General features: G+C 40.6%; 1 protein-coding gene and 1 pseudogene across 1 annotated transcript in view; one reads left to right on the top strand and one right to left on the bottom strand.

Annotated features, from left to right (window-relative positions):
* Positions 1–23,898, bottom strand: part of LOC139335587 (tubulin alpha-1C chain-like) — a 328,997-nt pseudogene that overhangs the window by 256,010 nt on the left and 49,089 nt on the right.
* Positions 19,174–23,898, top strand: part of snphb (syntaphilin b) — a 34,051-nt gene continuing 29,326 nt past the window's right edge. Inside the window, exon 1 of the mRNA XM_070969585.1 lies at positions 19,174–19,411. The gene's annotated coding sequence lies outside the window, so the exon portion shown is untranslated. The remainder of the gene's footprint in view (positions 19,412–23,898) is intronic.

The following is a 23,898-nucleotide window of genomic DNA, read 5'->3' as shown; positions in this document are numbered from 1 at the left end:
GTGAGTGGCTTGACCTCAGATCACACCACTGAGGTTGTTTTTTGTCTGCTTTACAGGCAAAAAGTGAGACTTACAGACTGACCTCTAGCACCACCGGTAAGTCAAACGATCCACTGAAGTAACTCAACACATTTCTCATGGATTGGCTCAAATTTTTGTACTCATGGTTCCCAGATGATGTGTTCTACCGACTCTAGTGATCCCCTGACTTTTCCTCTAGTGCTACCATGAGGTTCACATTTGTGTTTTTGCTGAAATCTCTCACTGTTTGTGCTTGGTGCTAAACATTCTAATGTTAGAATTTAGTTCAAAGCAAGTACAGCCTCACAGAGCCACTAGCATGACTCACACAACTCTTCTTTCATCAGCTGTAAATAAAACAAGCCGCTGTTAAGAGTGTATTATAGTTATAGTAATTACCATAGGCTGCTGTAACTTTCACATACTAGTCAGAAGATAACACTTTCCCAGGCATCCTAAAACTTCCTAGATTGTTCAAATGTATAAACCAATTTCATTCTAAACCATTCACAGAGATCCAAAGCACAAAGGCTAGTGTTTTCAACATTCCCATAAAAGGCCAGCTCTCCAACAACAATGCTGAAAAACACTGGCCCGTTTGAACTTAGTGGCTGTAGAGTATCGGCAGTGCAATAGAAGAATTATGTTGAACATATCCTTGCAAACTTCAAATCAAATCAAATCAAATCAAATCAACTTTATTTATATAGCACTTTTCATACAAAAAAAATTGTAGCACAAAGTACTTCACAAAACAAGAACCCCGCCCTCCTGCCCCCCCATGTCCCTCCCACCCCCACCCACTGACAGAGACCCACATATCCACACACACACACACACACACACACACACACACACACACACACACACACACACACACACACACACACACACTTGGTTTTTGACATGGCCTGGTACAGTACTGAGGATCCTGGTGAGGAAAATCGCCATCCACACCAAGAAGCACTACTGTCCACAGACATAGGGAGCACCGCCATGGTGTGGAGGGCCCCCATGAGGAGACACTGGAGCTACTAAAAGAATAAAATACAGTCTAACAGTAGTGTCTAAAAGTAATAAGAGCTGAGATAATTCAAAGAAATAAAATGCACAAAGACTTAAAATAAGTGAATTAAATGGATGGAAATCAATTAAAAACAAATAAATAGATAAATGAACAAATAAAATCGATTAAACGCCAGATTAAAAAGGTATGTCTTGAGCCTCTGCTTAAAAATATCAACGGTCTCTGCGGCCCTGAGGCTCTCTGGCAGGCTGTTCCACCGATAAGGGCCATAATGGCTGAATGCAGCCTCACCGTGGGTTTTTGTCTTAATTCGTGGAATGGTTAAAAGGCCAGTACCGGAGGACCTCAGGGTCCGTGAGGGCTGATATGATAAAAGCAGGTCAGATAAATAAAATGGCCCAAGACCGTTAAGACATTTAAAAAACAATAAAAGAATCTTAAAATGCAGCAATTCTAAAACTGGTGAAATATGCTCCCACCCTCTGGTCCTCGTCAGCACTCGAGCGGCTGAGTTCTGTAATAATTGTAGGCTATTGATGTTCTTTTTAGGAAGACCAGAGAGCAGGGCATTACAATAATCTAAATGACTCGAGATAAAAGCATGCATTAGCACCTCCGTACTGGCCTGAGAGAGAAACGGGCGGACTCTGGCTATATTCTTAAGATGGTAAAAACCTATCTTCATAATATTCTTTATGTGGGGAATAAAAGTGAGCTCAGAGTCAAAAATAACGCCCAGGTTCTTTACACATTGTGAGGGTTTAAAATCTTGTAGTTTTGGTAAAAGTTTCCCTCTCTGGCCTTCAGGACCAATGACTAAAACCTCTGTTTTATCCTGGTTGAGCTGGAGGAAATTATCTGCCATCCATGACTTTATATCTAAAATGCAGTTAAGAAGGGCATCAAGTGGCCTTGTGTCATCAGGAGACACGGCGATGTACAGCTGCGTTTCATCAGCGTAACTGTGGAAACTGATGCCGTGTCTCCTGATGACATCCCCCAAGGGAAGCATGTAGAGATTAAAAAGAAGTGGGCCTAAAATTGACATTTCATGTGTTCTGGAGGAACATGTATCCAAACTTACAAAGAAAGATCGATCCATGAGATAGGAGCGGAACCAGTTAAAAACAATTCAATTCAATTTTTCAATTCAATTCAATTTTATTTGTATAGCGCCAAATCACAACAGAAGTTGTCTCAGGACACTTTCCATATAGAGCTGGTACAGACCAAGCTCTTTTATCTACAAAGAAACCAACAATTCCCCCATGAGCAAGCACTTGGCGACAGTGGCGAGGAAAAACTTCCTTTTAACAGGCAGAAACCTCGAGCAGAACCAGACTCTGGGTGGGCGGCCATCTGCCTCGACCGGTTGGGTGAGAGAGGGAGAGCAAGAGAGGGAGAGTGAGACAGACAGACAGACAGACAGACAGACAGACAGACAGACAGACAGACAGACAGACAGAAATGCAGTCAGAGAGAGAGAGAGACAGAGAGAGAGAGAGACAGAGAGACAGACATGCAATCACAGTAACAGTTAAAAACAGTACCAGAGAGGCCAACCAGGTGCTTCAGTCTGTTTAATAAAATGTGATGGTCTACTGTATCAAAGGCAGTGCTAAGATCCAGTAAGACCAAGACTGTCAGTTTTTGGTCTAAATTGCACCTGGTGTCATTTAAAATCTTCAAAAGTGCTGTCTCAGTACTGTGGTTCATCCTAAAACCAGATTGAAATTTCTCAAAAATATTGTTTCTCATTAAAAAATTATTCATTTGGTTAAAAACAGCTTTTTCTAAAATTGTACTTAAAAATGGTTAGTTGGATACAGGTCTGTAGTTGTTAAAAATGTTGTAGTCTAGATTGCTCTTCTTCAGGAGGGGCTTCACCACTGCCGTTTTATAGGCAGTGGGGAAGACACCCGTCTGAAGAGAGCAATTGACTATGTTTAAAATCTGTTCCTCAAAGAATTCATAAAATGTCTTTAAAAGTGATGTGGGAATTGGGTCTAAGAGGCAGGTTGTTGGGTTTACTTGGGAAAAAACTCGACAAGGGCCCTTGCATCAACCAGGTTAAAACTCTCCAGTGTTTCCTCGGGTAAAAGCAGTGATCCAGGTGTATTAAGAACAGCATTCTGATGGGATAAAAGACTGGATCTGATGTTATCAATCTTACTTCTGAAGTGGTCGGCACACTCCTCACAGAGGATCTCAGTTGGTATCATGGAGGATTTATTAAGTTCTTCTTCTTCCTCTACAGATGAAGCAGCCTGGCCTGCATATTAACTGTGTCTTCCAAATGATTTTCAAATGATTAAAAATAGATCTAACCATATACTGATTTACACAGGCAACAGGCTGAAGGCAGGTTTTAATTCATCAAGTGTTTTCACACTTGATGAATTAATAAAGCCATACAGCGGTGTTTTCTTTTATGAGATCCATATAAGTAATTCACTGAGTGAAAACTCTGCAGGAGTATTACTGTGAACTATCATCAGAAATATCCCTTGGTTTGTTCCTCTGGCTTACCTTTTCCTGCTGGCAGTCAAGAAGGGATCTTAGGTAACATTAAACTTATAAAATTGAACATTTTTACTGTTTCGTGGAACTCAGAAGTGGCATAGGAAAGAGGACTTTGCTGTTAAGAATATGTACTAATCAGAAATTGATTTAGTATTCAGGTAGAAAAACAGCAGAGAGAAAGTCTAATATGAGCTCAGGATGGACTGAACAATCAATCAAAACTCAAATCCAGAAATGAGTACATTTCCACATGAAGGGCTCAGATTTTGTCTAATGTCCTCTCTTCAATAAATGACTAAAGTTTTAATTATGAAGACATTTGAGTGCCCCCGGTCCCTGTGAATGAATTTCTCTAAGCACAAAAGACATTTCAGCAACAGCAAAGCCAATGAGAACAAAAAAGAAAAACAAATTAAGAAAATGGTTGAAAGAAGAGAAACTAGGCATTGTTGTCGTTGCATTCATGGTACCACAGCTGAATTCCCTTATAGTCCTAAAGGCCCCTTAGGACTACCTTAGGATGTTGAAAGAGGAAGTTAATGTACACTTCATGTAGTAGAATCAGTGTCCATCTGTTGTAATGATTCTCCCAACATGACTTGATAGCCCCTTTGACCCATACACAGCGGTATGATCACAGAATTGCTCCTCAGATTCTTATCCAACACATATCAGCCATGAAATTGAATACTGCCAACACATGGTGGGATGCATCTAAAAGGGGGGCAGGGATGAAAAGAAACCTTGGATGTTGTTGTCAGACATGCCAGCTTGAATACACACACCTGCATCCTGATAAGAGTGATGTAACACTACATCAAAACCTCAAAAGATGAAACAAGAAGGGGGAGGATGCTGCAATAAAGACATGGCAAAAAGACCTGGGTGTAACACTGACCTTCGAAGAAAACATAGAATATTGTTGCTGTTTCCTTTTGTCCAATTGAATTCTCCACAGTGGAATTAGTGGAGTATTTTTGCACAGTCAAATCTTTTTTGTGTGACAGGTCCCTTCCCTCTTGCCTGCCTCGATGATGAGGTAGATACATGGACAAGATGAGAGACAATGCACAGGTTAAAGTGCATGCCTCCTCTTTGCCTCAAAGTAGAATCTGACCTCAGACCATTTCTATATACAGAAGTTTATTTCTACAGCACCTTTAAGAGCAGATGTGCTCACAACAAAAGACAAAAGTGTTAGGGTCCTACCTTCCTGTCTCTCCTTTTGTGTCTACTCTCCCTTTTCCCTATGTGTGTGTCTGTCTGTCACCCTTGTTTCCGCAGCTGGGCATCCCTGTACCTGCAGCTGGCTCCGCCTCCAGGTGCTCACCTGGAGCACATTTCCTCATGGCTTGGAGTATTTAAAGAGCATGCAGTCGTCTCCCAGACACCGGATTATTCTCTCTTGTCCTCCCATGAGTCGGTTCGGTCTTCTGGTTGTAAGTACTAAGTCTCTTGTTCTATCTCTTCTCAGAGAAAGTTTATTTTGTTATTCTGTCTACATTCCAGCCACTTACCGTGTGCTGTGTTTCCTTTTTAGTGTCTCCTGCCGCTTCCACGCGTGCCTTATACCCGCTTCGTCGGAGCTCCTTTTGTTTGGTTCCACTCGGTTCGAGTGCATCTTTTGTTTGTCATTCTCCACTCCTTCTGAGTGTGCCTTTTGTTTATTTCATATCCGCTCGGTGAGCGTGTTTTCTGTTTCTCGTTTTGTTAATAAACTATTGTTTGATTCACTTAAGTCTTGCCTCCGGGTCTGCATTACTGGGTCCAGTTATTTGGTGGCATTGCCAGCCTAACAAAAAGACATCAAGCTCAAAACATTCAAAGAATGAGAAAGGTGTACTCAGTAGAGTGCAGATACCTGAATCTGGTCTCAATCCCAGAGTGTCAAATACCACCACAGATGCTGAAGGATACCATGCACAAGGTACCTTTTAGCATCTGTATGAGACACACCAGGCTTTTAATTAACTCCAATGTAAACCTATCTGCAGCAGTATTAGGCTACGTTCCCACCAAACGCCTCAAATCGTGCCTCAAATGAAATCGCGTTGCGCCAGACGCTCCAGTTTTGACGCTGGTACAAAAACCCCTTGCGGCGTCATCGCGTCGCGCGACAAGCCCGCCCAACGACAACATTTCTTCCGCCATTTCATTCTCTCGTCTACCACGTCCGTACGTCAGCACGTCGATGACGATCTCAACGCCTAAGGCTACGTTCCCACCAAACGCGATGAAACAAGATCGCGCCGCAAGATTACATACAAAGTCAATGCAAAAAGGCGATTTGAAGCTTCATTTTGCCGGGCGACGCGATGGCCGTGATTGCGCGGCACGATGGACGCGTTGGCCGCGAAAATCGCTCTCATTCGCGTCGCCCCATCGCTTCATCGCTCGAGTTGAAATTATTGAACTTTTGCGGCGGATTCGCGTGAAGACGTGGTCGACGAGAGAATGAAATGGCGGAAGAAATGTTGTTGTTGGGTGGGCTTGTCGCGCAATGCGATGACGCTGCAAGGGGTTTTTGTACCAGCATCAAAACTGGAGCGTCTGGCGCAACGCGATTTGAGGCGTTTGGTGGGAACGTAGCCTTAGACTAATATTAATCCCTGTCCCAAACAGGAGGACTCCAACTAGCCAAGACAAATGGAGGAGCCTCTACCTAAAAGAGAGTCTGCCTCTGCTACATTACACACAAGCTACTCTTTACCATCTATATGAAATATATCAGGTTTTCAATTAACTTCACTCCCATCCAATATTAGATGCTCAAAGCAAGGTGATGTATTGTAAAGAGCATGAATGTCTGCAAATGGAAGAAGGCTGGATGGATCAAACAAAGATTTCACCCAGGAAAACCAAAAGTTAAAGTGAACATGTGGGGATCTGCAGTTTCACCTCCATTTCTTGTTTATTGTGTTTCCCATTACTTCTGTCTCCTGTCTGTCTCTCCCCTGTCCGCCATGCTGTCTCACTGCAGGACATGGCTGACAGGTTGGATCCAGGCTCCTCCTCTTCTGAGCACAGCTGCTCTCAACGGAGGAACATACTGTATTTTTTAGCAGCAGTGTGTGTTGTTAAGTGTCTTTAAAGGTTGAAAATACATATATTCACCAGAGGGACTGAAACACATTCCTTTTTTCTGCCAGTCTAATCATTATAAATGTCAATGTGACAACTTTACCTGTTATGTTAAGGGTAATGCAGTTCATGACTATAGACAGTCAGAGTGGGTCAACTGCCAATGAGTTTCATTATTCATTTTATATTCACTGTGCTGTATGTATTGCTTTAGCTTTGTTGTTATAGTCAGAGTAGATTACCTGCAAAAAGCTTTTATGGCTGTAAATGTTACGCACTCTGGAAGTAGGACTCAGATGCAGAGACGGTAATCACAGTTTATTTAGAAAAAGTAACAACAAAAGAAGTAACAACTGAGGGAGCCGAAATAACGGGAACGGAGAAGTCAGTCTCTGCTGGAGGACACTCGACAGCTTCTAGTGAAAAAACACAAAACTCCATTTAGGGAAAGCACACAGGCAAAAGTCCAAAAATAAACGCTGGAGAAAACTCGACAGCCACCACAAAAAACAAAAATCTCCACTCGGGGAAAAACTCACAGGTAGGATGAAACTCAGGTGCTGGAGAGAACTCGACAGTCACTGGTGGGAAACAAAAGCTCCGCTGAGGGAAAAAGCACATAGGCAAACAAAAGAATCAAAAGTGCTGGAGAACCACTCGACAGACACTTAGAACAAAAAACTCCGTAATGGGTTAGCACACAGGCAGGAAAACAAAACTCACGAAATCACAGCGTGCACGAAGGCAAGATGGCTGGAGAACACAAGGCAGGAACCTGGAGATCAATGCTGAGGCGAGAAACACAAGCATGAGCAAAGTGACCATCTGGCATCAGAGTGTGGGAGAAGCATGCTTAAGAAGGAGAGTCCTGATTAGGGGAGATAGGTGACAGGTGTGTCAGGAGCTGCTCAACCCCTGCAAAGACCAGCCCTGCCCCTGCCTTGTTCCAGCCCTGAAAAAACACACAAAACAGAGTCAGAGCAGATCACCAAACCACGGCCACAAAAGTAAAGGAGGTAGAGAACCCTGATGCCACCTACACACACAGACACACACACACAGACACACATACACACTGAGATCCATCATTGTCTCTTGACCCTTCATCTGCCCCCTCACACCACAGTGCAGCTCTATAGTGGTTACACTCATGTATGCAGTACACAGTATATACACCCCTCTGGACTCTGCATGGTATTTCATTTGTTTGAAGAAGGTTTTTTGCATTTTGTGCATGTGGAGCTTCATGTACAGATGATATTGACTGAGATGCATTATTGTATTTTTGTTGATATTTTCAGGCATTTGTATATTTCTAATGTTTTCAAAATGCAGTAGTGCAGTAATGTTTACTCAGACTACATTTCAACTGTTGTGGCAAATATACCAAAGATCAGCCTCACATCAGTTTCTAATTGTATTTTTTTGTGTACCTTCATCCTGAATGTAAATATGTGAATATGTATTTGTATATGTATTATTAAATTATAATTTCCATTTTTTCACATTAGTCACAATATTTCCATGTAACCCCTCGTAAGTGATCTACAATACATGCCACATTAACCCATTCACACACAAACTCACAGCATTTTGGGGTTCATTATCTTGCCTACACATCGACATGCAGACTGGAGGAGCTGAGGATGGAACCACCAACCTTCTGATTAGGGAACGACCCGCTCTACCTTCTGAGTCACCGTTACCCCATCGTATAAATTAATAATTTATGGTTGAGGGTCATGTAATCACTTGTAAATAACAGCTGCACATTGTTTGTTTTCTATTTTTGTTTCTTGGGTTGTTTGTTGTTCTGCGGCTTCTGTGGGGGTCATATGCTGTACAGATTGTAAATCCCTTTTATGCAAATTTGGGATTTGCTATATTGGGCTGTATAAATAAAACTAACTTGACTTGACCTCTGGATCAATACCATTTCTCAAGCCAAATTGTACAGCCTAAAGATCAGCACATCACCTCTTGGCCCGCTCTAGTTATATAGCTGCAGCTGAACACCAAATCATGATTGAATATATTAAAGGCAAATGAAGAAGGAAGATGCTATAATGTCAGTATTGTCATACTATGATGGGGAGGAGGAGAAGAAAGAAGAGCATGGGTTATAGGCTCAGCCCCATCACCCCTATTATTGGCTATCATTAGCAGTTGCAACTGAGAGTGCATAAACAAAAGATATTTTATTTCCTGCTGCCAAAAATACCCAAGAGTGCACTAAACGTGTATTAATCTGAAAACAGCCCCAGACAAATGCTCTACTTCCTGTTAATTGAGTAAAACTGGCTGTTTCCATTGCCATGCTGTATATCTTTGGAGCACCCTGGTAGCTGAATGGTTGCTGTGCATGCTACAGAATCACGAGGTCAACTCATAAATTAAAGTCTCACAGTATTTGCAGCAGTGGTGTTATTGTACATGTGGATGTGTTCACATGTACAGGACACAACCTCTCTAATCATTAAAGTAAATAAGGCAGCAGGATCTAAAGAGGACAAATGTTATTGTACCACAAGTTACTGTAGATTCATGAATCATCATTACATCTGGGTAGGATTTCAGTGTTTGGACAAAAACAATTGAAAAAATTAATTTAGCTAATAAAGATTTTGACAATGGCACAGACATAATATTTGGGGATATTATTGTGTTGTGGGTCAGTTCACCCAAATTACTCCTGCAATCACTATTTTCTCCACAGTCAGCGGCAGTATCTATGAAGTTTGGATTTTTTTTGCCCAGGTTTTGTAGATTTGTGGATGATTACATTTTTCACTTGTGTTGCTCACAGTGTTTTTAAAAAAGCTTTTGAAAATTCAACATCTCTTTTCAGAATCAGTTACCAGTGGACTTGAATACATAATCAGCCAGAGTTAACTGTCTACAATTTTTATGGGAATATTTTCTGCTGAAGAGACAGCTGGACAGTCTGGATGAAAGAGTCCATAGTGAGGAGCGTTCAAATTTACACTGACACTGTCGTGAAATCTCTGCGATAAAGCCATGAAATGTAGTCAACGCTTGACGTCAGCTGTCCATGGATGCTTTTCTCCCACAGTGCAATGCACAAAGGCCTAACAAACTGTGCATGGTAGTTTATATACGTAGCCCCAAAAATATGGTGGAACACACACATAAGTAATCAATCTTAAGAAAGACATTTTGCTTTCTGTTCAGGGTGGTTACCTCATAGTGACCTTCTAAAGTCTCAGTTTGGGACGTTGCACATATTGTATAATTTCCTGTTAGTATAAAGCAGTTATGCATCTTGATATTTTTCTATGCTAGCTGCTAAAGCAGTTTACTGTGGGTGTTAGAGAGTGCAGTGCAATCCGACAGACACATATTATTGAGAAAAGTGATCCATAAAACCAGAGGTGTCATCACCACATTGTAATAAGGACTCAACAGGAAGGAGCAAAGCGAGCAGCATAATGAGTGGCAGTGAAAGCTTGTCGTGGTATGAAGATCAGCTCACTGTCTTTGTTGAACATGACTGGTGAATTGTTAGCTGCACCGTTCTGCTTTTCTTGAGGTGGTCATATTCAAGATGGTAGACAGAGAAGCTTATTAGTGCATTTTCCTTTAAGTGACAATTTCCTGACTTTTCAGACAAATGACAGATAACCATGAAAACACATTTTAAAATGAGATATGAAACAGTGTTGGTTAGTAACAAGTATGACAGCAGCATACACCAGCAGGAGATAAAGCAAATGTGAAATGTGTGAGTGAAAGAGAAATCAGACTGACTTTTTCAGAAAGAAATTCATGGTTGGATTTGCAATCTCTTTTCCCTTTCCATAAGAATTATATTCATGTTTTGCTTAAAATACACTGATTTTTTCTCAATATTGGTTGAGTGGTTCAGTATAATTCATTCTGGGAAATCCAATTTGCCTGTGTACTGTGTGTTCATATTATAGTGATTGAGTACAAGTCAAGAATACAAAGTGGAGGAACATGAAACTTCAGATTCCTGGAGTCTGAACAGCCACAACATAAACAAACTATATATTGTTAGTTAGGTAATTGGTTAGCCTAACCTTCACCACATAGTTTCAAAAATACGGAACAGATGAGGACAAACAGCAGCTCACTATATCAACGAACAGCGTGATTTAAAATGCAGCAAAGATAAAGATGGATTGATGTAGACTTTCAGCATCCTAATTTCATTTGGCAAGAAAGGCTTGCTGTCCACAGTTTTGGTGGCTCTTACTTGTCTATAGAGACTCCATGAGGGTGAAAGCTCGAAGTGTGAGTGAGAAGGATGAAGAGGATCTGGAAAGCTCTCCTCTGTTATTTATTTAATTCATATTTCTCTCATAGTTGCATCACGAGCGTCCTTATAATTTACAAGCTTTATTTACAATTGTCTGCAATGTCAGTTCATTCCTGACATTCACATCTTCATACGACATCACCGAAAGTATGAGACTCCATTTCCAGAGTTTGCTTACTAACATTTAAATCAATTCCCTTCCTAAGTGGAAAGAATCTCTGTGTGTCTTGCGTACGTGCAGTCAGTATTCTCTGTGAAGTTAATGTGGCCATCGATCAACGTTCCAAGATATTCAAAAGCACTGAATTTCTGCAGTGGATGCAGTGATTGTCAAAGATTGCAGTTTATCAGGAGGGTGTTGTGTGTTGCTAGAAAACAGCAAAGGCAATAAAATTGGAACCTTGTGTTGCACCTGTGTTAAGATTACCACTTAAATTCATCAGCCCTTTGAAGAGATCAGTGTGTTTAATGCCTTTTAAAATCAGTAAATAAGATTCTAACATACTATGTAGACTGTTGAACATGTACAGTGTTTGAAGGTTTAAGCTGAACATCAGAACCTCCAGATTTTTCGTATGCAAAGATGATCAACAGCATATGTTAAATGCTTACTTAAAAAAAAAAAAAAACACGTGTCTTAGTCCATTGATAAAGTGGACATGATGCAGACCACCTGGAAAAAGTAATGATTTAGTCCCCTCTGCTGGAGAAGGGTTAGCATTACAGGCAATGGAACAGGACAGTCAGACATGACCGTTCATGTTGTCTCTGTACTGAACACTAACTTATATAGAATATGGAGATGGCAGTTTTTGATACAGAATCCCATCATCAAAGAAATACAGAGACAGACTTTTTATATTGATATTTGTACATCCAGTCATTTATCATTTCTTTATTTCCACATGTGCTCTCTGTGACAGTGTACTTCCAATAGTCCACACACAGGGTTGGGCAAGACATCAAACACTGACATGACTGCGCTGATACATGCACCATCCTCAGTTCTATTGCAAATGTTTTCCATTTAGTTTTTTTTATTTTTTGCTTTTCTTTGCTACTGCTGTTTCCAGCAGGGTCAACTTTACTGCAGACCTATTGCCATTGACCTCCATGGAGAGGTCATTATTGGCTCTGATGTTGTGAGTTGAAGCTGTAAACACAAGCACAACAACCAAAAAAACTGTGTATTTTCAAATGACTACACGTCCTTAGAAATTTTGAGCCTCTTCCAAACATCTCGAATTTCCATTTCCGGAACAACAGTCTGCACAGATCTGTCCCCCCACCCCCCAACACACACACACACACACACACACACACACACACACACACACACACACACACACACACACACACACACACACACACACACAGATTAATCAGTTCACATATAATATAAAAGTGAAAATATAATACTAATCTGGGCCTGCGATTGCTGTAGGCGATCTAGGCGATTGCCTAACGCAACAAATGTGTTGGGGGCGCCCTCTAGTGTCAGCCTTGCTTTTTGTCGCCCTTAACCATTACTCATGGAATTATTAAACATGACCATCGTAAAGCGCCCCTCAGCCACACGTTTACTTGTCACCGCACGTTACTTGGGGGCGGGGGTAGTTCGCGTGCGTGCTCTAGTTGCGTTGCGTTACGTTTGGCAAGCGCTCAACTGCTGCCTTAATCAAGCTTCACCACCTAGGTTGATTCCCAAAATGAAGCGGTCTAAACCCTCTGGTGCACAGAGTCGAAAACGGTGAAAGGAAGGAGATAAAAAGAAAGCCAAATATAGAAGTACGTCTTCTCATCTCAGCCATTAAAGTGTCAAATGAATTAAAGTTAGTATTGTGCATCACCTAATATTGGACGTTATTGGACGCATTGTAACGTTCATTTTAATTATCTCTTAAACACAGGATGTTTCAGATACATGAATATGAACTCTATTTTTGCCAGCATAAGTAGGCTACTGCGTCTGAGTTTAGCCATGGTTCTGGAGTGGACTCCTTAGCTTATTCCACAACTTCCACAATCCAATTTGAATTTGAATTTGCTATTAGGAAGTCCAGACGAGTCAAATCTTAATGCTGCGTCAATTTTGAAGGTAAATAGAAATGCCAGAAACAACTATTCATCTTTTGTTATTTGAGATAAGGACAAAACTACAAGAACTTCAATCTTTTAATTTTGTAGTGGTACATACAGTATCCATAAAAGCACTTTTGTTTGTAGAGGGTATAGTTAATCCAGTTGTGTCTTGGTCATAATTTGCTCTAATCCAATATCCTTGTTATATAGTCATTGTTTGCTTTGTAGCATTTTTGTATGTGCAATTTATTAGAGTTGATTCTTCAAGTCATAATTCTTGAAGTCTTGGAGTGACTATAAGAGCATTGTTTGTTTGTTTGTTTGTTTGTTTGTTTGTTTGTTTGTTTGTTTGTTTCATCCATTGTTTGGATGGATGAAGTCCATTCCGCGAAGTCCATTCATTTCTGATAATGGGCACCTCGAAGGGCATTATCCCGCTCATACCATGGTCACTAATAGGGCTGGGCAATATGGCTGAAAACTCTATTGCGATATAAGTGTTTTATATTGGTCGATATCGATAATTATTGATATTTTTTATGACCTATTTAAAATAAGGATCGGGAGAAAAATACATTCAATTTAAATATTTTTATTTTAAATTTAACCTTCCTCTGATTATAATCCCCTCAGCTATCAAGGCAGAAAGGAAATGTCAACACAACCATGGAAAACACTCAAATAATAAATGTAAAAAAAAAAAAGTGTAAAAATATAAACAGAAAGAAACCTGAGAACTTTTTTTCTGCAGGTTTAGTGCAGAAAGTTCATAAGCTGATTCACCTTCTGCTGAATAAAATGTTTTTTAATATGTGCAGTGTTTTGTAAACATAGCAGAAACTGAGGTAGACTTGACATCTGTAACATACAAACAAACAAACATGATAGACAGTACAGTAACACTGATTAAACTATAAAACCAGCCTAGACATATGAACAACTTTAGTCACTCTTCTTACTCTAAACATACATGAACTATTCAATTATATTTTTATTGCAAGTGTGTTTAAAAAAAAACAAAGCATGTGTAAGAGATGTTTATAACCTGGCTTCTCCACAGTGCTCAGTGAAGCATGTCTTTAACTATATGATATGCCGCTGCCTCGGTTATGTCTTCGTGCCTTTTAGATGATTTGTCATCAGGCACTGAAGCAGATACCTCTGCATGGTGGTCAGCTGCTTGTGCGGTGGTGCTGCGGTTGTAGATGTTGGTGGACGTTGGCGAATACGGCTGCGCTCCAAAGAGTGAGCGCGGCTAAGGTGGTTAAACAAGTTTGTGGTATTACCAGTCTTGGTGGGGACGACAGTCTTGCATAAGTTACAGACCACATTGGTCTGACTACGGTCCGACTGATAAAATCCAAAAAACTCCATACTGGTGAGCTGACTTTCCCTGTTTTATCGACAATTTCTTTGCTCGCTGCAGGACTCACTTTCTATTTCTCATCTCACTCCTCGCAGAGCAACAAACACGTGACAACGACATGGCACAACCGAACTTGATACTGTAACATGATTGGCGTGTTAGCGTCTCTCTCACTGATTAGTGATTACTCCCTACGTTACTCAGTTACCTGAGAGCAAGTGCCTTTGTTCATGCAACCAACCTCGCTTCGCAACTTCAGGTTTCTTCCGACGGAAAAAAATATATATATCGAACACTTTATCGAACGCATTTTATATTGATATTGATGACGTGTCTATCGCGAGACATATCGCTATCGTTTTATCGGCCCAGCCCTAGTCACTAAAGAAAGAAAGAAATATTAAATCAATTATTAATACGTTAATGTTGTTTTTTACGGTTAAAATCGTAAGTTTTTCGCAAGAAAGGGCTGAGTGGACCATTTAATGTCTCTCGTTGTGACGCGTTGCCAAGGTAACCAGCTCTGGCCACAGGACCGGCAGCTCGGTCGGCCGCAGCTGTTATATTCGGTCTAATCAGTGGAGGGAAGTGAGATGATTGCTTAACGTTATGTTATGTGATACAAAGTATCATTTCAGAGGGCAAGTGCACCTCTTACCACTTGTGTGTGTCCAGAGGATGATGCGACATTTTGTTTCAAAGAATCAAAGTCCACAGATAGTTTCCTAAATCGTTTTTATTGCAAGAAATATTATCCACCATTCACTCTGATCATCAAATGTGTATCAAGCAAATAAGTCTATCCTAAATCGTTTTTATATATATTATCCACCATATAATATTTCTTAAATATCCTTGAACATTCTCTGTAGCATTCTTGTATGTGCAATTGATAAAAGTGTATCAGTCAAGACATAATTTGCCTGTTGAAGTGTTAGAGTGAATATAAGAACATTTTTGTTGGTATAGTTTCTGGAGTTCATCCATTCTTTGAGTTTACATTTGTTAAATATTTTTGAGTTTATATCCTTTATAATTTTGTATACAAGTCTTTAGAGGTGACCCTTTTCAGTCATAATTTGCTTGTTTTTTCAGTGTGCTTAAAAGCACTTTTATTTCCATAGTTTATAGAATTAGTTTCATGTTAAATATCCTTTAATTTATGAGCACCTTTACACTTTATGGAGTTCATCCATGCTTTGAAACAAACTTTGAGTGTGTAATAAATTATTTGAAATAATAAAAAAGTAAATGTTCTGAAACTGTTCTGCTGTTTGTTGTCTGTGCATCACAAACTACATCACACTTGCTTGTCAGTATTAACTGTGGAAGCCTGGAAATGTTTTGTCACTCATCCGAAGAGCTTCTTCAGTGGAGAGTTCCAGGTATTTAACTTGTGTGGGGCTGTTATCACAGTCATTGAAACCACTTGAGTGTGGCTGGCTGTGTGAATGACAGTTATTAAAGTCGCCACATCAGGCCAACTGTGAAAGGTTATTGAATCTGCTGGGAAGGGATGAAAGCACTCAGTCTAGGTGGTAATCAGTGGTGTCATAGACCTCCACCTCTGTTGTGTGTTGGTTTCTTAACTTAACAGCTTCCTTCACTCCTTTTTCAGCAGAACAGTGTCCAAAATATGTACGGCGTTGTCCTCAGATGAGTGTCTTTGTCTTTCAGGTGTCTGTAAACTGCTGAGTCTTGATCTGAGGGGTTGGTCCTTCTCTGTTGAGCCATGCGTTTGTTTGATGGTTGTTCAGTTTCCCCGAAACACGAGTCTGTGCATTCCTCACTGCATGTTCGTACAGACATTTGTGGATCTTAGAGGATGAACCCTAATGGCCTTAAGGACTTTTCCTCTAGCGACACCATGAGGTTCACATTTGTGTTTTGTGAAATCTCTCAAACACTGTTTGATTGATTGAAATTACATATTGCTCAGACATTCATGGCCTCCTAAGGATGTATTGCAATAACTAAGGATCACCAAAACCCTGTAACATTTAATCAAGCGCCATCATCAGGTCAGAATTCCAGTGTCCAATTCTGTGGTTTATGACTTGATACCTGCAAAACTAAGACATTCCCACCAGCCTCAGCTGTAATTTGTGTTTAGTGCTAATTAGTAAATGTTAGCATGCTGACATGCTAAACTAAGATGGTGAACATGGTAAACATTATACCTGCTTAACATCAGCATGTTAACATGATCATTGTGAATGTGTTAGCATAGTGGTGTTAGCATTTGTCTCAAAGCACTGCTGTGTCTAATTGAATGAATGAATGAAGGCTTTATTTCAAACATGTGAGAATAGTACAAAAAATAGCTAAAACAAAAACAAATGAACAAATGAAAACACTTAATTGAGAGCCATTGGAACAATATTAACATAACATGTTCAAAAAGGGAGTAGCAAGAAGCATTAGCTTATTTAATCCTACCCCTTCTCCACTTAATGATCATACCGTATACTTCCTGTGTAACCCGTTTGTTTTTTTGTTTTTTTTTAATCACCTACTTCACATACAGTAACTAAGCATATTTGCCTATGCCAACAATAGCAAATAAATAAAATAAATAAGCAATGCCAACAATAGCAAATAAATTAAATAAATAAACATGTAAATATGTGAGAACCCTAATGATCATCATACCCTTCTTATTCCCTGTACCTCGTGAATACCATATGTTTGTACCGCTGTTTGAACATGCTAATGCTTGGACATCGCCTTAGCTCCCCCGTCAGTCTGTTCCACAGTTTCACTCCACATATAGAGATACAAAAAGTTTTTAAAGTTGTGCGAGCACAAAGGTGTTTTAAATTCATTTTCCCCCTCAAATTATATCCCCCTTCCCTTTGATAAAACGGTTTTTGAATATTTCCTGGGAGTAGGTTGTTTATTACTCTGTACATGATTTGTGCTGTTTGAAAATGAACCAGATCTGTGAGTTTCAGTGTTTTTGATTTTAAGAATAAAGGATTTGTGTGTTGTCTATAACCAGTGTTGTGAATTATCCTTATGGCTCTTTTTTGCAGTATAAACAGTGGTTGTAATGTACATTTGTAAGTATTGCCCCAAATCTCTGCACAGTAATTTAAGCATGGTAGTATCATTGAACTGTAAAGAATGTGAAAAGAAAGCAGGTAGTGCGCGTGCCTCACAGCAAGAAGGTCGCAGGTTTGATTCCCGGGTCGGGCCTTTCTGTGTGAAGTTTGCATGTTCTTCCCGTGCATGCGTGGGTTCTCTCCGGGCACTCCGGCTTCCTCCCACAGACCAAAAACATGCTCATTAGGTTGATTAGTTACTGTAAATTGCCCCTAGGTGTGAGTGTGAGTGTGAATGGTTGTGTGTTTGTGCCCTGCGATCGGCTGGCGACCGGTCCAGGGTGTACCCCGCCTCTCGCCCGCTGACAGCCGAGATAGGCTCCGGCCCCCCGCGACCCCGAAAGGGATAAGCGGCATAGAAAATGGATGGATGGATGTTTTATGTGAGATTTCCATGTTATTTTTTCGTCCACAGTTACCCCAAGAAATTTATTTTCATGAACCCTTACAATGTTAACCCCGTCTACCTGTATTAGTGCTTTAGTTCCTTTTACAATTCCCAAATAACATGATTTTTTTTTTAATTTAATTACAGCATAGACGTAATCTAACCTTGTCAGCTCTTATATTTTTACCTTTATATAGTTTTTCCTGTTGGCTTTATTGTATTCACAAATTTGTTTATTTGTTGTTGTTGTCATTTCTGATTTGTAAAACGCACTGAGCTGCATCTTTGCATGAAAGGTGTTGTACATTATGAGTGCTTTGACTTTGACACTTTAGGTAAATTGTGCTAATAATACTTTTGAACTTTAACTTGAGAAAAATGTTCAATGCAGGACTTTTACATGTAACAGTATTTCTATACTTGTGTCAGTCACGGAAATAATGATGCCAGAAACCAAATCAAAACAGAAGTTGTCTCAGGACAGGTTTCATACAGAGCAGGTCAGGACCATACTCCTTAATCTACAGAGACCCAATTCCCCCATGAGTGAGCACTTGACAAATGTGATGTCCAGTACGAGGTTGACTTTGATCAGCTTCTCTGAAAGTAGAACCTAGTCTCAATAATGTCTTTATCAAACTGGAAGTCAGATGCAAACATTGACAGGTTGCTGCATGACCAAACAATCAACAAAATCTATTTCCAATGATGTTATCAAAATCAGATACAACGTGACTGCCCACTTAGTCTTTCACTTCACCACGATGTGAAAGGTTGAACTTAAACATGTCGTAAACAATCTCCCCTCATTTGGGAGGTGGCACCTGCTAGATACAAAATATTTAGACACCAAAAGACCATTAGACTATTACCACGACAATGTGTAAAACTGTCAAAGAGCAGGTGCTGTTCTGCTTTCAGAGAACCTTGAGTATCTCTGCAGATTCAGCACAGGTTTTGGATGCATTTTATTTATTTATTTAGAGCCACAAAAATGAATGTGTCCTGTCATCATTTAATTGGGTTAATGAGCCTCAGGAGTTCATTTTAAGCTGCATCTTGCATTAATTCATGTTAATGTTTATCCTGAACCGGAACTTCATCCCTACAATGAGCCACTTCAGCTTTCTCTGTGAGGAGAAAAGTAACGTTCCAGAGCTTAGCAGAGCTGCAGCTTGCACTGAGCTTTACAGTCATCCTCTGCAGACCAAAGCAGCCTACTTCAACAAATTCAGCGGTGTTTTCCTTTAAAAATAGATAAATAAATAAATGTAATTCGACGTAACGTGACGCAGCTGCTTCCATCCATGTACCCTTGTGCCTATCCTCACGCGGCAGCCATCCAGCGCACCTCCTGCATCCCCTGGCCCAGCCTCCCCCCTCCCCTCCTCCCCGGGTGTGTGAGCCAGGATCGCCGCTCCATCCAGCGGAGCTCTGGGCGCAGAACTGCACGGAAACGATGAAAACCGAGCCGATGGAACATCGAAAGGACTAACGGTGCTACGGGAAGGGGGCACAGGTAAGCGAGGCCTGAGTTTGTCATTGAAAGCATCAGAGCCAGCGGCCGCGGCAGAGCTGACATTTTGCGGATGAGCCTGTGGAGTGTAGAGTGTGTGTGCATCAAGGATCAATAATACATGAATGGAGTTTCCGTGCAGGAAATGTGTGCAGCTTGGTGTTTGAAATCCGCAAGGCTCAGGCTATTTCCTGTCTGTTTATTATGGTGCAGCTGATGGATGCTGCGCAGTGCGCTCCGGCAGATGTGTGCGCGTCTTGTGCGTCCTGTGCGCCCATTTTTGAGCGTGTAACCCCCCCGGGGCCTTTGGGCGTCAAATGCAAGTTGTCCACCGGTTTCAGCGTCATAACAGGCTAGATATTTAATCGTTATCTTGGTGAACTGAAACGGTCACGGCTGCTCCCCTGACCCTGCATGGAGGAACTGCGACCCAAAGGAAGTGACATTCATGTTTGTAGGAAGCGAAGTCGTGACAGGTTGCCTGGCGCTGCAGTTTGACCTTGCAGCATTTCTGTATTTCAGGAGCGCACGTCCCAACTGAGAGATAGCAGAGGCACAGCTCCTTTCGTGTGGCTTTCAAACGCTGCGACTGATCACTCTAACGATATTGAAGCGTCATCTAATTTCCATGAGGCTGTATGGGGTTAACTCAGTGTTCATTGAATTTACTGGCATTTTTCTTCCACGTTTGTAATATGAAAGCCTAGAAGCCTGTTTGTTAATGGAAGAGCCCAGTGCACAGTCAAAAATGAATGGATGTATTGTAGTGTGGCCCTGAGTTTGGCTGCAGATTCTCAAATCTTCCTGAATAACCTTGGTACAAGATGCAGGATTTATTTTGACAGCTGAGACTGATGGTCTTATAATGTACATCACAAAATATTTAGATGCACTACAAAAGACACTCAAATGAATACATATGAATGCAGATGAATTATGACAAAATGGTCCTCTAAGCACAAAGATGTTAAAAGACCCTCACCCCATTCAAAGATAGAAGCAAAATACCAGGCTGATAGAGAGAGTTTGTGGTCATTCTGGGTCCATTTATACTCACTTTGTGTGACTTTGTTGTCATTTTATATCTATTTGATCATTTAAGTCGCTGTTGTCAGCCTGTTTGTAGTAATTTTGCACCTTGGTAGTTAGTTTGTGTCCCTTTGAAGTCATTTAACATTTTTTTGTTGTTTTGTGTCACCTGGTCATCATTTTGTGTCTCTTTGTATCTGTTTTCAGTCATTTTGTAGTCATTTACAACTCTTTGTAGTTGTTTTGAGTGCCTTTGTAGTCACTTTGCACCGCTTTGTAATTGTATCAGTGCCTTTGGTCCCCTGGCCTGGGACCTACAGTCCTGTTAAGTAATCCTTCCATGCATGTGAATCTTTTTTTATTTGTGAGCCCAGATACAGGCTGCACAGTGTTTGAAATGCAAGAGCGTATAGAGCAGAAACACGCTTTGACCACAAAGACAAAGACATTTTTATTGTCCTTTGGTGCAGGTCACTTTTGCCATTTGCAGCATGGCCATCTTGTCAGCATAGGCTCCTCCATCCTGCTCCTCAGCGCTCTCAGCCAGTGGCGGCTCTCCTTTTGCTCCTGTTCCACACAAGTGGCGGAGTGACCGTCGTCATGGTGACTTGGCAGTCATTTTCACCGCATGGCGTGTGCTGAGATGCGCCTGTGGTGGGAAAATCTCTAATTCTGCCTTAATTCTATTAAGCAGAAATAGAATTCTATTCTATGATGATTATAACCACAAACAGAGTTATTGATCCTTAAGAGTGCAACCACCACAGGAGTGATCTCACAGGACTGTATGCAAGAGTTCATTTCAACTCTTTATTTGGGAAAAATCTTGAATGTCTCCTGATTGTTGTTTTTCATTCCTCTTGTGTGCAGAGCATGCAGCTATCTGTCTCGTCTGGACTGTCTTGCTAGTGCTGATCACACCATTTAACTCCATGGCTGCTCTTGCTGCAGGGGAGGAAACAGCATTTCCATCTAAGTGGTTTTTGCCTGTATGAGTGGCAAAGTATGTCATTTTGACCCTCAGTTGTTTACACTATACGTTATTGGAGATAGTGTTACTAATAGCTGAGTAGTGTGAGGGGAGAAGGACAAGTTTGTATGAGTGCACCAGACATTTGAAAATAGCAGTGAGCTTAATGAGATTAGATGTTTAGTTACTGTTCACTGTATAGGGCAGTGGTCCTCAAAGTTATTGGCTTCTAAACAGAAGCCGTGTCTGTTTGTGACCCCTTGTGACAGGTTTTATATGTCTATGAGTTATGAACTGGTCATCCATAGAGGGACATTCTGTTCACACACTGTTTCATTTGAAGAGTTTCTCAGGGCCTGGTGAGGTCAAATTATACAGTATTTCACAGTTAAAAGAGATCAGAGAAAAGTCTTTTTCATATTTTCTGTGACTCTTGTATATACCTGCAATAACAGATTTTTGGCAGTAACAGATTCTTGTTTCTGTTGCCTCTTGGAGGCTCCGAGAGGCAACAGAACCACAACACACAATTTCACCTTTTATGTTAATATCTGAAAGGGGTCACTTTCATTGAAAGTGACAAACCAATTATGACTAGACTTTATAGTTCCCTTCATCTTAACAGAGCTTTTTAGCATCTTACTTTTACAGTCTGCAACCTCACAGTTTTGGTTTAGAGTTACCATTTTCATCAACCTAATTTCCAGCTGTTTTCTCTGATAAAGCACCAAACAATAGAACCAACAGTCAAAGTTAGTGACAAGCTGGTGATCACCATGGCTAGACTTAGCTAGACTAGCAGCTAAAGGCATATAGCAAGACATATTTTAAAGACCAAAACAGAGCTACCAGAGAGTCAACTTTGGTCTTCTGTTCATCAAATGGCCAGAAACACGACTTGAAGTAGAAGTCAGTGTTGGTCTGTGTGTGCTTGACGAGTAAATAGGCACCTGTTTGCTATATCATGTTCAACATGAGGATATGGTATTATTTTCAATATAAAGAAAAGGCTAAATAAAGATTTACTGCAGACTTCATCTTATGAGTGCATCTTTATCCTGAATGGAGTCTAATGTGGACGGACTGAAGAGATTAATGCATATAGTCGTCAGTCTCCTCCCACATTGTATTACCGTGATTGTGAATATTGATTTCCTGTTTGTATCACTGCTCTCTGCCTGTCTTGCCTCTGAGAAAAATACTTCACACAGACTATTAGCATGATCACTTAGGCTGCAGGACTCTGGTGGGCTTTTAATCGCTGCTGCTTGGCTCACTAATGTCAAACCCATGATGAAAGATATTTTGGGCTTTTGACCTCATTAAGATTATGAGATTCCCAGTCGTCTCAGATAAATGAGTTGTGTGAAGTTATTTCAAGCCAATAAACACGAAAATTTAGTTAATTATTCAGGATATTTTTTTCAAGTTTCAGGAAAATTTGCTGTTTTCCTCTCCCTCTTTTTTCCCTTCCACCCTCTGCCTTAAGCGTTGTGTTGATCGATGGTCCAGTAAGAGCTGTGCTGTAGCTTTATTGCTGTGTTCTACTGGATCTTAACTAAGCTGGTCTGCATCCACTGCCGCAGTAGGGTGACTCTGCAGGATTGGCTTGATCTGTGTATACTATGAAAACCTAAAGTCATTTTATTTTCAACCTGCATTTACTGAGGAGGGATTGGATGAATGCATGAGTATATACTTCATTCTTCATCAGAAATACCCTGCTTCACACTATTGCACTTTCGTTTTTGGATCACATGCATGTCCATGGAGCAATAGAGGCTTAAAGTAAAATGTCACTACTAATTGTGTTGCTGTCTAGCCTGCTCAGGTGGTTTGTAGTTTCCTGCTCATGTGGTGTAGTCACTTTGGAGCCTTTATCTATTGGCAGAGTAAGCATTTCACTGTGTCGACAAAATTAAATGGTTAAATACAGCCTTTCACTGCAGTGTCAATAATTATCTGTATATATTGCACATGAACTGTTCAAAACCAAATAGAGTGGTCCATTGTGGGGACAGTATGTTTATGTGATTTAGCACAAGTTCTTTATCTGCTTACTAAAAGGCAGTTTTTGCTTGCTGGACAAAACACAACATGTGTGCATGCCTTGCAATATCACAAATTTGCCTTGCATGGTAGCTCGCTGCCATCGGTGTGTGCATGAATGATTGAACGAGCAGCAATAACCTTGTAAAGCTTGATAACGCACTTTTGATGAAATTTAAATGTAACCATTTACAGTCTGTGCAGCATGCAGTATATAACACCCTCTGTCTTTACATCCTTCATTCAGATAAGGAAAGGCTCCCCTCAAAAAAATTTAAACTCGAAAAACATGTAAGAAATTTCAGGAAGAGCGAGATATGCAATACATGTCGTTGATACAGAATAGACCAACATAGTAAAATTACGGTAGGGCTAGAAAATATATGTCGGAGGATGTTGAACAACTTCATATGTTGCCAAACAGACCTGAGTCACATGACCT

The sequence above is a fragment of the Chaetodon trifascialis genome, chromosome 8 (assembly GCF_039877785.1).
Source record: "Chaetodon trifascialis isolate fChaTrf1 chromosome 8, fChaTrf1.hap1, whole genome shotgun sequence".
Lineage (NCBI taxonomy): Eukaryota > Metazoa > Chordata > Actinopteri > Chaetodontiformes > Chaetodontidae > Chaetodon > Chaetodon trifascialis.
The sequence above is the reverse complement of the archived record's forward strand: the minus strand, read 5'-3'. Positions and strand labels throughout refer to the sequence as shown.